Source organism: Lissotriton helveticus, chromosome 10 (genome assembly GCF_964261635.1).
Source record: "Lissotriton helveticus chromosome 10, aLisHel1.1, whole genome shotgun sequence".
NCBI classification, from domain to species: Eukaryota; Metazoa; Chordata; class Amphibia; order Caudata; family Salamandridae; genus Lissotriton; species Lissotriton helveticus.
Window position 1 is genome coordinate 30,555,574 of NC_136071.1, and position 12,229 is coordinate 30,567,802.

At 45.4% G+C, this 12,229-nt stretch overlaps 1 protein-coding gene across 2 annotated transcripts in view; it reads right to left on the reverse strand.

Moving 5' to 3' along the window:
- KCND1 (potassium voltage-gated channel subfamily D member 1) overlaps positions 1-12,229 on the reverse strand; it is a 760,024-nt gene that overhangs the window by 244,883 nt on the left and 502,912 nt on the right. The window lies entirely within an intron of this gene.

The following is a 12,229-nucleotide window of genomic DNA, read 5'->3' on the forward strand; positions in this document are numbered from 1 at the left end:
CTCATGTTTCTTCTCTTATGTGTTCCACCCTTGGTGAATAGTCCGTTGCATGCCACGCTTATGACAGACGTTGCCTCCATACGTAAGCTCATGTTTCTTCTCTTGTGTGTTCCACCCATGGCGTGTAGTCCCTTGCATGTCACGCTTATGACAAACATTGCTGACATATGTAAGCTCATGTTTCTACTCTTGTGTGTTCCATCCATGGTGAATAGTCCGTTGCATGCCACGCTTATGACAAACGTTGCTTCCATACGTAAGCTCATGTTTCTTCTCTTGTGTGTTCCACCCTTGGTGAATAGTCCGTTTCATGCCACGCTTATGACAATGGTTGCTTCCATACGTAAGCTCAAGTTTCTTCTCTTGTGTGTTCCACCCATGGTGAATAGTCCGTTACATGCCACGCTTATGACAAACGTTGCGTCCATACGTAAGCTCATGTTTCTTCTCTTGTGTGTTCCACCTATGGTGAATAGTCCGTTGCATGCCACGCTTATGACAAACGTTGCTTCCATATGTAAGCTCATGTTTCTTCTCTTGTGTGTTCCACCCATGGCGTTTGGTCCCTTGCATGCCCCGCTTATGACCAATGTTGCTTCCATACGTAAGCTCATGTTTCTTCTCTTGTGTGTTCCACCCATGGTGAATAGTCCGTTGCATGCCACGCTTATGACAAACGTTGCGTCCATACGTAAGCTCATGTTTCTTCTCTTATGTGTTCCACCCATGGTGTATTGTCCGTTGCATGCCACGCTTATGGCAGACGTTGCTTCCATATGTAAGCTCATGTTTCTTCTCTTGTGTGTTCCACCCATGGCGTTTGGTCCCTTGCATGCCACGCTTATGACAAACGTTGCTTCCATACGTAAGCTCATGTTTCTTCTCTTGTGTGTTCCACCCATGGTGAATAGTCCGTTGCATGCCACGCTTATGACAAATGTTGCTGACATATGTAAGCTCATGTTTCTTCTCTTGTGTGTTCCACCCATGGCGTTTGGTCCCTTGCATGCCACGCTTATGGCAGACGTTGCTTCCATATGTAAGCTCATGTTTCTTCTCTTGTGTGTTCCACCCATGGTGAATAGTCCGTTGCATGCCACGCTTATGACAATGGTTGCTTCCATACGTAAGCTCAAGTTTCTTCTCTTGTGTGTTCCACCCATGGTGAATAGTCCGTTGCATGCCACGTTTATGACAAACGTTGCTTCCATACATAAGCTCAAGTTTCTTCTCTTGTGTGTTCCAGCCATGGCGTTTGGTCCGTTGCATGCCACGCTTATGGCAGACGTTGCTTCCATACGTCAGCTCATGTTTCTTCTCTTGTGTGTCCAAGCCATGGCTTATGGTCCGCTGCATGCTACGCTTATGACAAACGTTGCTTCCATACGTCAGCTCATGTTTCTTCTCTTGTGTGTTCCACCCGTGGTCTGAGGCCCCTTGCATGCCACGCTTATGACAAACGTTGCTTCCACACGTAAGCTCATGCTTATTTTCTTGTGTGTTCCACCCATGGTGAATAGTCCGTTGCATGCCACGCTTATGACAAACGTTGCCTCCATACGTCAGCTCATGTTTCTTCTCTTGTGTGTTCCGGCCATGGCTTATGGTCCGCTGCATGCTACGCTTATGACAAACGTTGCCTCCATACGTCAGCTCATGTTTCTTCTCTTGTCTGTTCCGGCCATGGCTTATGGTCCGCTGCATGCCACACTTATGACAAATGTTGCGTCCATACGTAAGCTCATGTTTCTCCGCTTGTGTGTTGCACCCATGGTGAATAGTCCGTTGCATGCCACGCTTATGACAAACGTTGCTTCCATACGTAAGCTCATGTTTCTTTTCTTGTAAGTTCCCGCCATGTTGTTTGATCTCTTTGGTAAATTTATGCCACCCACTCAAATGAGTAATCTTATAATTATCAAGTAAATTGCTCCGCGCCCTCTTGGGAGGCCAAGACGGCGGCGTATTAAGGACTACACAAGTAAGAGATCTTGTGGTACATCTTGCAGTAGGAATGAACCGTGCCCGGCACCTGGCAGTAGGGACGCTTTATTAGAATCGTTTAATTTCAGATAATAATACAAAGACAAATGGCTGCTGTCTCTATGCCCCTCCAGGGGGCTTCCCCTCATTGGATTACAGCCATTTCCTTCCCGCCTTCCCGCCCTAGCCTCGCCATCCAATTGCCATCGATTTCGATGTCCCGCTGACCCTGATCCCCCACGATTCAATTACAGGGGAGCACGGGAGGGTTCAGAAACACATCGAAGCCATTCGTCAAAATGTCACCCGCAAAGTGGACAGCGATGAAGTGGACCCTATGCACTGCAGGACTGGGATCGAAAGAAGAAACAGCGTGCTTTATGAAAGAGCAAAGCTTGGAAACTGGGCAGAGACTCAGTATACTGTTGTGGCAACCACCGGGAATGTTCATACTGCTGCTGCATCCATTTAGAATGTTTATACTCCTGCACCTAGAATGTTTATCACACTGCTGCATCCACTTAGAAAGTTTATACCACTGTAGCATCCATTTCAAATGCACACACACACACACACACACACACACACATATATACATATATATTAATATATATACATATAAATATATATAATGTATATATACATGTATATATATATGTGTCATGTGTATATATATATATATACACATGATACATATATATATATATATACACACACACATATATATATATATATATATATATATATATATATATATATATATATATATATATATATATATATAATGTATATATACATGTACATATATATGTGTCATGTGTATATATATATATATATATATATATATATATATATATATATATATATATATATATATATATATATATATATATATATATATATATATATGCTGCAAGGCTCGTCCTGCTTCACAAACTTGAAAAAGAACGAGGAAGACCCAGGTTCAGTGCAATTTTAAATATTTATTCTTGTGCTTGCCATATCGTCACGACGCGTTTCGGCAGATCCCTGCCTTGATCACATGACACATGATACATATATATATATACACACACACACACACACACACACACACACATATATATATAAATATATAAATATATATATGTACAAAATCCAGTCCGGCGGACAAAGGAATGTGGCACACCAATCCAGTACACAAGTGTTTTATTGTGCAACAACACAACAATGCATTAGTTTTGGCCTTTGATAAAGGCCATTCCATCAAAGACGTGTTGTTGCACAATAAAACACTTGTGTACTGGGGTGGTGGGCCACATTCCTTTGTCCGCCGGACTGGATTTTGTATGAGTAATGGAAGGCTTCTGCCACCACCGCAGGCACCGGCACATAAAGGCGGGATTGACAGCATCTCTGGCAGCAATTCACTATATCTATCTATATATTTTTTTTTTCACAAAGGACGCCAAGTGAGCAAGGCCGTAAGGCTGAAACACGTTGGTGTGTCAGACTGGGCACTGAATAAACACTAACATTTGGAGTTGCTGTGTGCGGCGTCCTTTGTGGAAAAATTGATTTTGGCCACTGGTCTGGCCCAACGCCGGCAACCGCTGTAGAGCAATCCTGCCAATAGACCACATTGCAGTAAAAAAAAAAATAATAAATATAAATATATATATATATATATATATATATATACACACACACACACACATACACACGCACACACATATATATCACTGTGACATCCATTGGGATTATATATACTGCTGTAGCATCTTCTGAGAAAGTTTATATCACAGTATCCATTCGGAATGCTTCTAGCATTGTGGTACCTATTTGATGATATATATACCTGAGTCTAGAGCAGAGGTCTCCAACCTTTTCTGTAATAAGAGCTGCTTATGTTCTATGAATACCATCCCTAGCTACTGTTATTACCATTGTCCTAGTGAGCACATCAGACAAGATTACATTGGCGACCACCCACGCAAGATTACCAGGAGCGATCACCTCCCTGCCACAGACAAGGCTGACACCAGTAATTTAAAAACAATACTTTATCAATTTAGAATCCTCTACATGGGTAATACATACTAGCCAGAGCGGTTGTATGATGTTACAACGCGTGTTATTACAACGCGTGCTGTTACATCGCAGTTGTTACAACGACTGCATGTTACCACGCTATGTCTTTACAACGCAAGTCTTTACATCGACTCGCGCTAGGTGGCGTGCTAACATTAGAAAAGTGTAATTTACTATTCCAACTCCAGTCCACTTATCAGTAGGGAAGGTGTTGGGATAGTAAACTACACTATTTTTAATGTTAGCACGCCATCTAGCGCAAGTCGATGTAAAGACTTGCGTTGTAATGGCATATCGTGATAACATCGTGGTCGTTGTAACGACCGCGATGTAACAGCATCGCGGTGCATTGTCCGCGTTGTTAATGATGTTTCCCGCCAGAGCTATACTACCCCTGGTACCAATGTATTATTAGGAGTCGTTTTTTTTATATATATTTTACAAAGTCTATCATTTTTCTCAGAACATCAGCTTATGAGTTCTGAAAAACACACATTGTCATCTTCAAAACACTTTTAAATTTTGGTATAAATATATTAATTCAACCTAGCAAAAAATTCAGATTTAGAAGACTGGGTTGCACACAGGAGAGCTACTTACAGGTAGTTGGAGAGCTACAGTAGCTCACGAGGTACTCATTGGAGAAGCCTGGTCTAGAAAGTCTAGTGAAAGTTCACATCACTGCATTTATTGGAAATGTTTAAAGCCATCAAAACCGGTTTGCAAAGTTTACTCCCTCACAGCATGCTTTGGAAATGTTTTTAATACTGCAGTATCCATTGGGAATGTTTGTACCACTGCAGCCTCCTTTGGAAATATATTTATAAGTCAGCAGCGTCCGGTGGAAAGTTGTAAACAACTGCAGCGCCCATTTGGAATGTATGCACAGCTACAGCATCCAGTGGGAATGTTCTAACACTGCAGCATCCATTAGGAATGTCTGTACCACTGCAACATCCTTAGGGAATATTTATAATTCTGCGACATCCGCGGGAATGTGTAAAGAATCACAGCACCCATTTGGAATGTATGCACAGCTTTAGCATCCACTGGGAATGTTTATATCGGTGCAGTGGAAATTGGGAACGTTTAGAGAATGGCAGCGCCCTTTTAGAATGTATGTACCGCTACAGCATCCACTGGGAATGTTTATATCGGTGCAGTGGAAATTGGGAATGTTTAGAGAATGGCAGCCCCCTTTTAGAATGTATGTACCGCTACAGCATCTACTGGGAATGTTTATATCGGTGCAGTGGAAATTGCAAATGTTTAAAGAATGGCAGCCCCCTTTTAGAATGTATGTACCGCTACAACAACCACTGGGAATGTTTGTAACACTGTGATGGGAATTGGGAACATTTAAAGAATGGCAGTTCAGAATGTATTTACCACTAGAGCTTCCAGTGGAAATGTTTATACCAGTGGAAATTGGGAATGTTTAAAGAATGGCAGCACCCTTTTAGAATGTATGTACCGCTACAACGTCCACTGGGAATGTTTATATCGGTGCAGTGGAAATTGGGACAGTTTAAAGAATGGCAGCCCCCTTTTAGAATGTATGTACTAGTATAGCATCCATTGGGAATGTTTATATTAGTGCAGTAGTAAATGGGAATGTTTAAAGAATGGCAGCCCCCTTTTAGAATGTATGTACCGCTACAGCGTCCACTGGGAATGTTTATATCGGTGCAGTGGAAATTGGGAAAGTTTAAAGAATGGCAGCCCCCTTTTAGAATGTATGTACCACTACAGCATCTAATGGGAATGTTTATATCAGTGCAGTGGAAATTGCAAATGTTTAAAGAATGGCAGCACCCTTTTAGAATGTATGTACCGCTACAGCACCCACTGGGAATCTTTATATCGGTGCAGTGGAAATTGAGAATGTTTAAAGAATGCCAGCACCCTTTTAGAATGTATGTACCGCTACAGCACCCACTGGGAATCTTTATATCGGTGCAGTAGAAATTGAGAATGTTTAAAGAATGCCAGCACCCTTTTAGAATGTATGTACCACTACAGCATCCACTGGGAATGTTTATATCGGCACAGTGGAAATTGAGAATGTTTAAAGAATGCCAGCACCCTTTTAGAATGTATGTACCACTACAGCATCCACTGGGAATGTTTATATCGGCGCAGTGGAAATTGAGAATGTTTAAAGAATGCCAGCACCCTTTTAGAATGTATGTACCACTACAGCATCCACTGGGAATGTTTATATCGGCGCAGTGGAAATTGAGAATGTTTAAAGAATGCCAGCACCCTTTTAGAATGTATGTACCGCTACAGCATCCACTGGGAATGTTTGTAACACTGTGATGGGAATTGGGAACATTTAAACAAATGGCAGCACCCTTTTAGAATGTATTTACCACTAGAGTACCATTGGGAATGTTTATACCTGTAAGACTGTTAATCGTATTGTGGGATTTACTGGGAATGTTTATAGCACTGAGGCGTCCACTGGGAATGTTTATACCACTACAGCTTCCAGTGAGAATGTTTAGACCAGTGAGAATGTTTATAGTACTGAGGTGTCCACTGGGAATGTTTTTAACACTACAGCTTCCAGTGGGAATGTTTATACCACTACAGCATGCACTGGGATTTGTTATACTACTAGCATTCATGGAATGTTTACAGAAGCTTGAGGGGTATCTCAGTGAGCTGAGCTTTCATTTGCTGGAATGTAGTGATGATTGACAGGTCACTTGTTTGATTTCTGGCAGGGCTGACTCATCCTTTCATCCTCTCTGCAGTCGGTAATTTGAGCACCATGAGTAGATAACAGCAACATCCGCTATTTAAAGTGCTTTGAAATGTAGGAGCGTGGTATGAAGTGCTATATAAAAAACAAATTAATATCCACTTAGAAGGTTTATACATCGGATTCCATCACACGTTTGCAGCCCTGCATTCGCCCATTTGGAATGTATATACCCCGCGCCATCCATGGAAACATCCATGGAAACATCTATGGATTGAACGCTTCAAATGGAGACATTTGAGTCTTTCCAATGTCAAAGAGACACATTTGTATCATTAGGACATTAAGTGGAAGGTGTCACTCCACGGAGGGCAGACCATTGATGGCCTCCAGTCTGGGAGTCGCTCTGCCTGCAGCTCCCTACAGCGTGTCTGGAGTCGCTTTGACTACCGCACCCTACAGCGTGTCTGCAAGTCGCACTGTCTACAGCACCGTACAGCGTGTCTGGGAGTCGCTCTGCCTACAGCACCCTACAGCGTGTCTGGGAGTCGCTCTGCCTGCAGATCCCTACAGCGCATCTAGAAGTCGCTCTGACTACCGCACCCTACAGCGTGTCTGCGAGTCGCTCTGTCTACAGCACCCTACAGCGTGTCTGGGAGTCGCTCTGTCTACAGCACCCTACAGCGCATCTAGAAGTCGCTCTGACTACCGCACCCTACAGCGTGACTCGGAGTCGCTCTGTCTACAGCACCCTACAGCGTGTCTGGGAGTCGCTCTGTCTACAGCACCCTCCAGCGCGTCTGGGAGTCGCTCTGCCTACCGCACCCTACAGCGTGTCTGGGAGTCGCTCTGTCTACAGCACCCTACAGCACGTCTGGGAGCCGCTCTGCCTACAGCACCCTACAGCGTGTCTGGGAGTCGTTCTGCCTACAGCACCCTACAGCATGTCTGGGAGTCGCTCTGCTTAGAGCACTCTACAGCGTGTCTGGGAGTCGTTCTGCCTACAGCACCCTACAGCGTGTCTGGGAGTCGCTCTGCCTGCAGCACCCTACAGCACGTCTGGGAGTCGCTCTGACTACAGTACCCTACAGCGTGTCTGGGAGTCGCTCTGTCTGCAGCACCCTACAGCACGTCTGGGAGTCGCTCTGCTTAGAGCACTCTACAGCGTGTCTGGAGTCGCTCTGTCTACAGCACCCTACAGCACGTCTGGGAGTCGCTCTGTCTACAGCACCCTACAGCGTGTCTGGGAGTCGCTCTGCCTACAGCACCCTCCAGCGCGTCTGGGAGTCGCTCTGCCTCCAGCACCCTCCAGCGCGTCTGGGGGTCGCTCTGCCTCCAGCACCCTGCAGCGCGTCTGGGAGTCGCTCTGCCTACATCACCCTACAGCGTGTCTGGGAGTCGCTCTGCCTACAGCACCTTACAGCGTGTCTGAGAGTCGCTCTGTCTGCAGCACCCTCCAGTACGTCTGGGAGTCGCTCTGCCTTCAGCACCCTCCAGCGCGTCTGGGAGTCGCTCTGACTCCAGCACCCTCCAGCGCGTCTGGGAGTCGCTCTGCCTCCAGCACCCTCCAGCGCGTCTGGGAGTCGCTCTGCCTACAGCACCCTACAGCGTGTCTGAGAGTCGCTCTGCCTACAGCACCCTACAGCGTGTCTGGAGTCGCTCTGCCTACAGCACCCTACAGCGTGTCTGGAGTCGCTCTGTCTACAGCACCCTACAGCGTGTCTGGGAGTCGCTCTGCCTACAGCACCCTACAGCGTGTCTAGAGTCGCTCTGCCTACAGCACCCTACAGCGTGTCTGGGAGTCGCTCTGCCTACAGCACCCTACAGCGTGTCTGGAGTCGCTCTGTCTACAGCACCCTACAGCGTGTCTGGGAGTCGCTCTGCCTATAGCACCCTACAGCGTGTCTGGGAGTTGCTCTGCCTACAGCACCCTACAGCGGGTCTGGGAGTCGCTCTGCCTGCAGCACCCTACAGCACATCTGGGAGTCGCTCTGACTACAGCACCCTACAGCGTGTCTGGAGTCGCTCTGCCTACAGCACCCTACAGCGTGTCTGGGAGTCGCTCTGCCTGCAGCACCCTACAGCACGTCTGGGAGTCGCTCTGACTACAGTACCCTACAGCGTGTCTGGGAGTCGCTCTGTCTGCAGCACCCTACAGCACGTCTGGGAGTCGCTCTGCTTAGAGCACTCTACAGCGTGTCTGGAGTCGCTCTGCTTAGAGCACTCTACAGCGTGTCTGGAGTCGCTCTGTCTACAGCACCCTACAGCACGTCTGGGAGTCGCTCTGTCTACAGCACCCTACAGTGTGTCTGGGAGTCGCTCTGCCTACAGCACCCTACAGCGTGTCTGGGAGTCGCTCTGCCTACAGCACCCTACAGCGTGTCTGGGAGTCGCTCTGTCTGCAGCACCCTACAGCACGTCTGGGAGTCGCTCTGACTACAGTACCCTACAGCGTGTCTGGGAGTCGCTCTGTCTGCAGCACCCTCCAGCGCGTCTGGGAGTCGCTCTGCCTACAGCACCTTATAGCGCAAGGGACCGGCTTACGTGTTCTGCTGTTCGAAGGCTCCTGATGCTGAATTATCGCTCATTTTGTTTTGATGGAGACTGCATCATCTGGGTAGACTCCTGGACAGGCCTGTGTGTTAATGCAGCCTGCCCATTTGTCTCAACAATGGCCCTGCCATCAGCGGCCTCCCCTGCTCTGCCGGAACCTGTGATTAATACCTCTGTCTCCGCTGCCTCAAATTTAACTCTAATTGAGGCCGCCTGCTACATTATCAGTGCAATTTGTGAGACAGAGTCCAAAGGATTCTGTCTGGGTTTGCAGAAGCATCTTCCAAAGAATACAAGGCCTTACTGCGTCCTGCCTCTGACTGACCGGCAGGGGGCGCCCAAGGGCTTAGGCACAAACTGCCTATGAATATCATTAAGCCTCCCTGTTTTCCGTTTTTATGGATTTTTACAGATAAATACAGATAGGAAAACATGTGTTTTCTGTCTTCATTTATTTTTAAAAGTGGATAAATACAAAACATTGTGTTGCTTTTAAGTGACTCTCCGTGCTGTCGTTCATGAATTACAGCCCAACAACTGAGCAGATGAACAGCAGGAGAAAATTAAAATACAGGATGACATTTCTTTAAATAACTGCATGTGTCAATATACATTGGTGGCATAATGCTAATATTTACCAGTGGATATATTGTTATGTAATATTTGGCAGCTGCAAAAGCTAAAACACAACAGACATCAAAGTATGAGTGCATGTCTATTAGTTGAATAAATATGGAAATGTAGTTTTACAACTTTGTGCATAGGCAAATTACAAAATAAATATGGATAAATACAGATAAAATGTCCCAAAAATAAATATGGATAAATGCAGATGAAAATGTTTAAAAAATGAATACCATTAAACCGGGAGCCCAAATTATCATTAAGTCACTCCCATAGGTACAGCAATAGTAACACTCACGGCAGGTGGCTGCCACATCATTGGCGGACAAGATAATTCACATGAAGGGACATTGAGTTCACGACAGCATTTGCACCTTGAATCGGCTCCGCATGTAGGTTGGCGCTTGTGTCCGAGTCAATGTATGGCACTGAGGTGCAAAGATGGATGGATGTATGACATCACAACGCATGCTTTCACAACGCATGCCTTTACAATGCGGTTTTCACAACGCATGCCTTTACAACGCATAGTGCTTTGGGGCGCTGGATAGTGAATAGTTTAATTCACTATTCTAACTCCAGTCCCCGTGGATAGTAGGGAAGGTGTTGGATAGTAAATTAAACCTATTCCCTATCCTAGACCGCCCCCCCGGGGAATGCATTGTAATGGTTTGCGTTGTAAAAGTTGCGTCGTAATGGCACTGCGTAGTAAAAGTTGCATTGTAAAGGATGTCTCACAAGATGGATACATCCATACACACATCAGGATGTTGCAGGGCGTTCACCTGCATGCCATCACAAGGACACTTGGGAATCCCAATCGTTGGTGATTGTTTGGGGTTTACAGGGTCCCAGACATGCGCTCTGGTCAAAAAAGGGACCATGGGGAGGTTCTACCCACAATTAGCATGGAATAAGTATCGTGTGGGGACAAATTGCATTTGAGGGTGCACTGGCAGCTTGTGAAGATAAACAATAGAATGACCCTATATTCTTACACCCATGACAGTGTTCATCGCAAACCTTTCCTATTTTTAGTAGTCCCCATTAGTCCTGATGAAGGCACTATATACGGTTCCTTTGCCGAAACGCGCTGACCTGCATGCGATTAGTGTTTATTGCCTAGTTAACCGCATGCGTGCTAGCGGTTTTCCCGCTGCGCGCTGCGTTTTGAAAAAAGCCGCGTTACATGACGAGCTCAGCTCGTCATGAGCGTACGAGCGTCGTTGCTCATGACGAGCTGAGCTCGTCATGAGCGCGGAAGTGGTTAAACATTTTAAAGCAACTTAAAAAAAAAACCTTGGTTCTCCAACTGAACTCTATTGACAAGGGCACATGGTTGCCTTCACCATCAACAAATCTGAAAATATTCAGATTTCGTTTTTTATGCATTAGGACAATGGATGAAATATTAAAATATATAAACGTACATTCATCGTGCCCTTGCTGAATACACACCTTTCCTAGGATTTAATATGAATGTCACGATGATTTTATCTATGGAGAATTGTTGCAAAAATATACAGTGAGTAAATAATGTGCTGCATTTGTGGTATTTTCATGATTTTACTTATCTCAGGGATTTAAAATCCAACAAAAAGCTAAAGATGTTAACTGGTGAATTAGCTGTGATTGCTGATAATATTAATGAACTGTACTGAGGGGCAGGTCATACCTTGAAGACTGTAGAAGAGTGGGTAAATCTCAGGGTAAATTTAGGAATTTCTTAGAGGACCCTGTTCATTGCTGAGGATGAAAGAAACAAAGCGGGACTTAGTCTGGGGTAGGAGGGATTGAGAGCAGATTCTTTCAATTGAGCAACAAAACAATCCTTTGGCAGGTCTCTTTCTATTCTTTTAGCTCATTGACGCAGCATGTAGACGCTTTCTAAGCTGCCTTCAGCTCTGAGGCCCACAAACATTCCATCCAAACCACAGAGGCGTTCACATCTCAGCCCTTCATGGCCAAGCATGACTCTTGTCCAAACCTTGAAGCCATTCTCGTCTAATATCAAAAGATCCCTGCCATCCCTGGCCAGACACGTCTCATGTCGAAACCTCCCAACTGTTCAACTCATATCTAACGATCTCAGCCATTGATGGCCAAGTTCGTCTCATGTCCATACCTCACAGCTGTTCAACTCATATGGAAAGATCTCAGCTATTGATGGCCAACGTCGTATCATGTCCATACCTCACAGCTGTTCAACTCATATCTAAAGATCTCAGCCATTGATGGCCAAGTTCGTCTCATGTCCGTACCTCACAGCTGTTCAACTCATATTGAAAG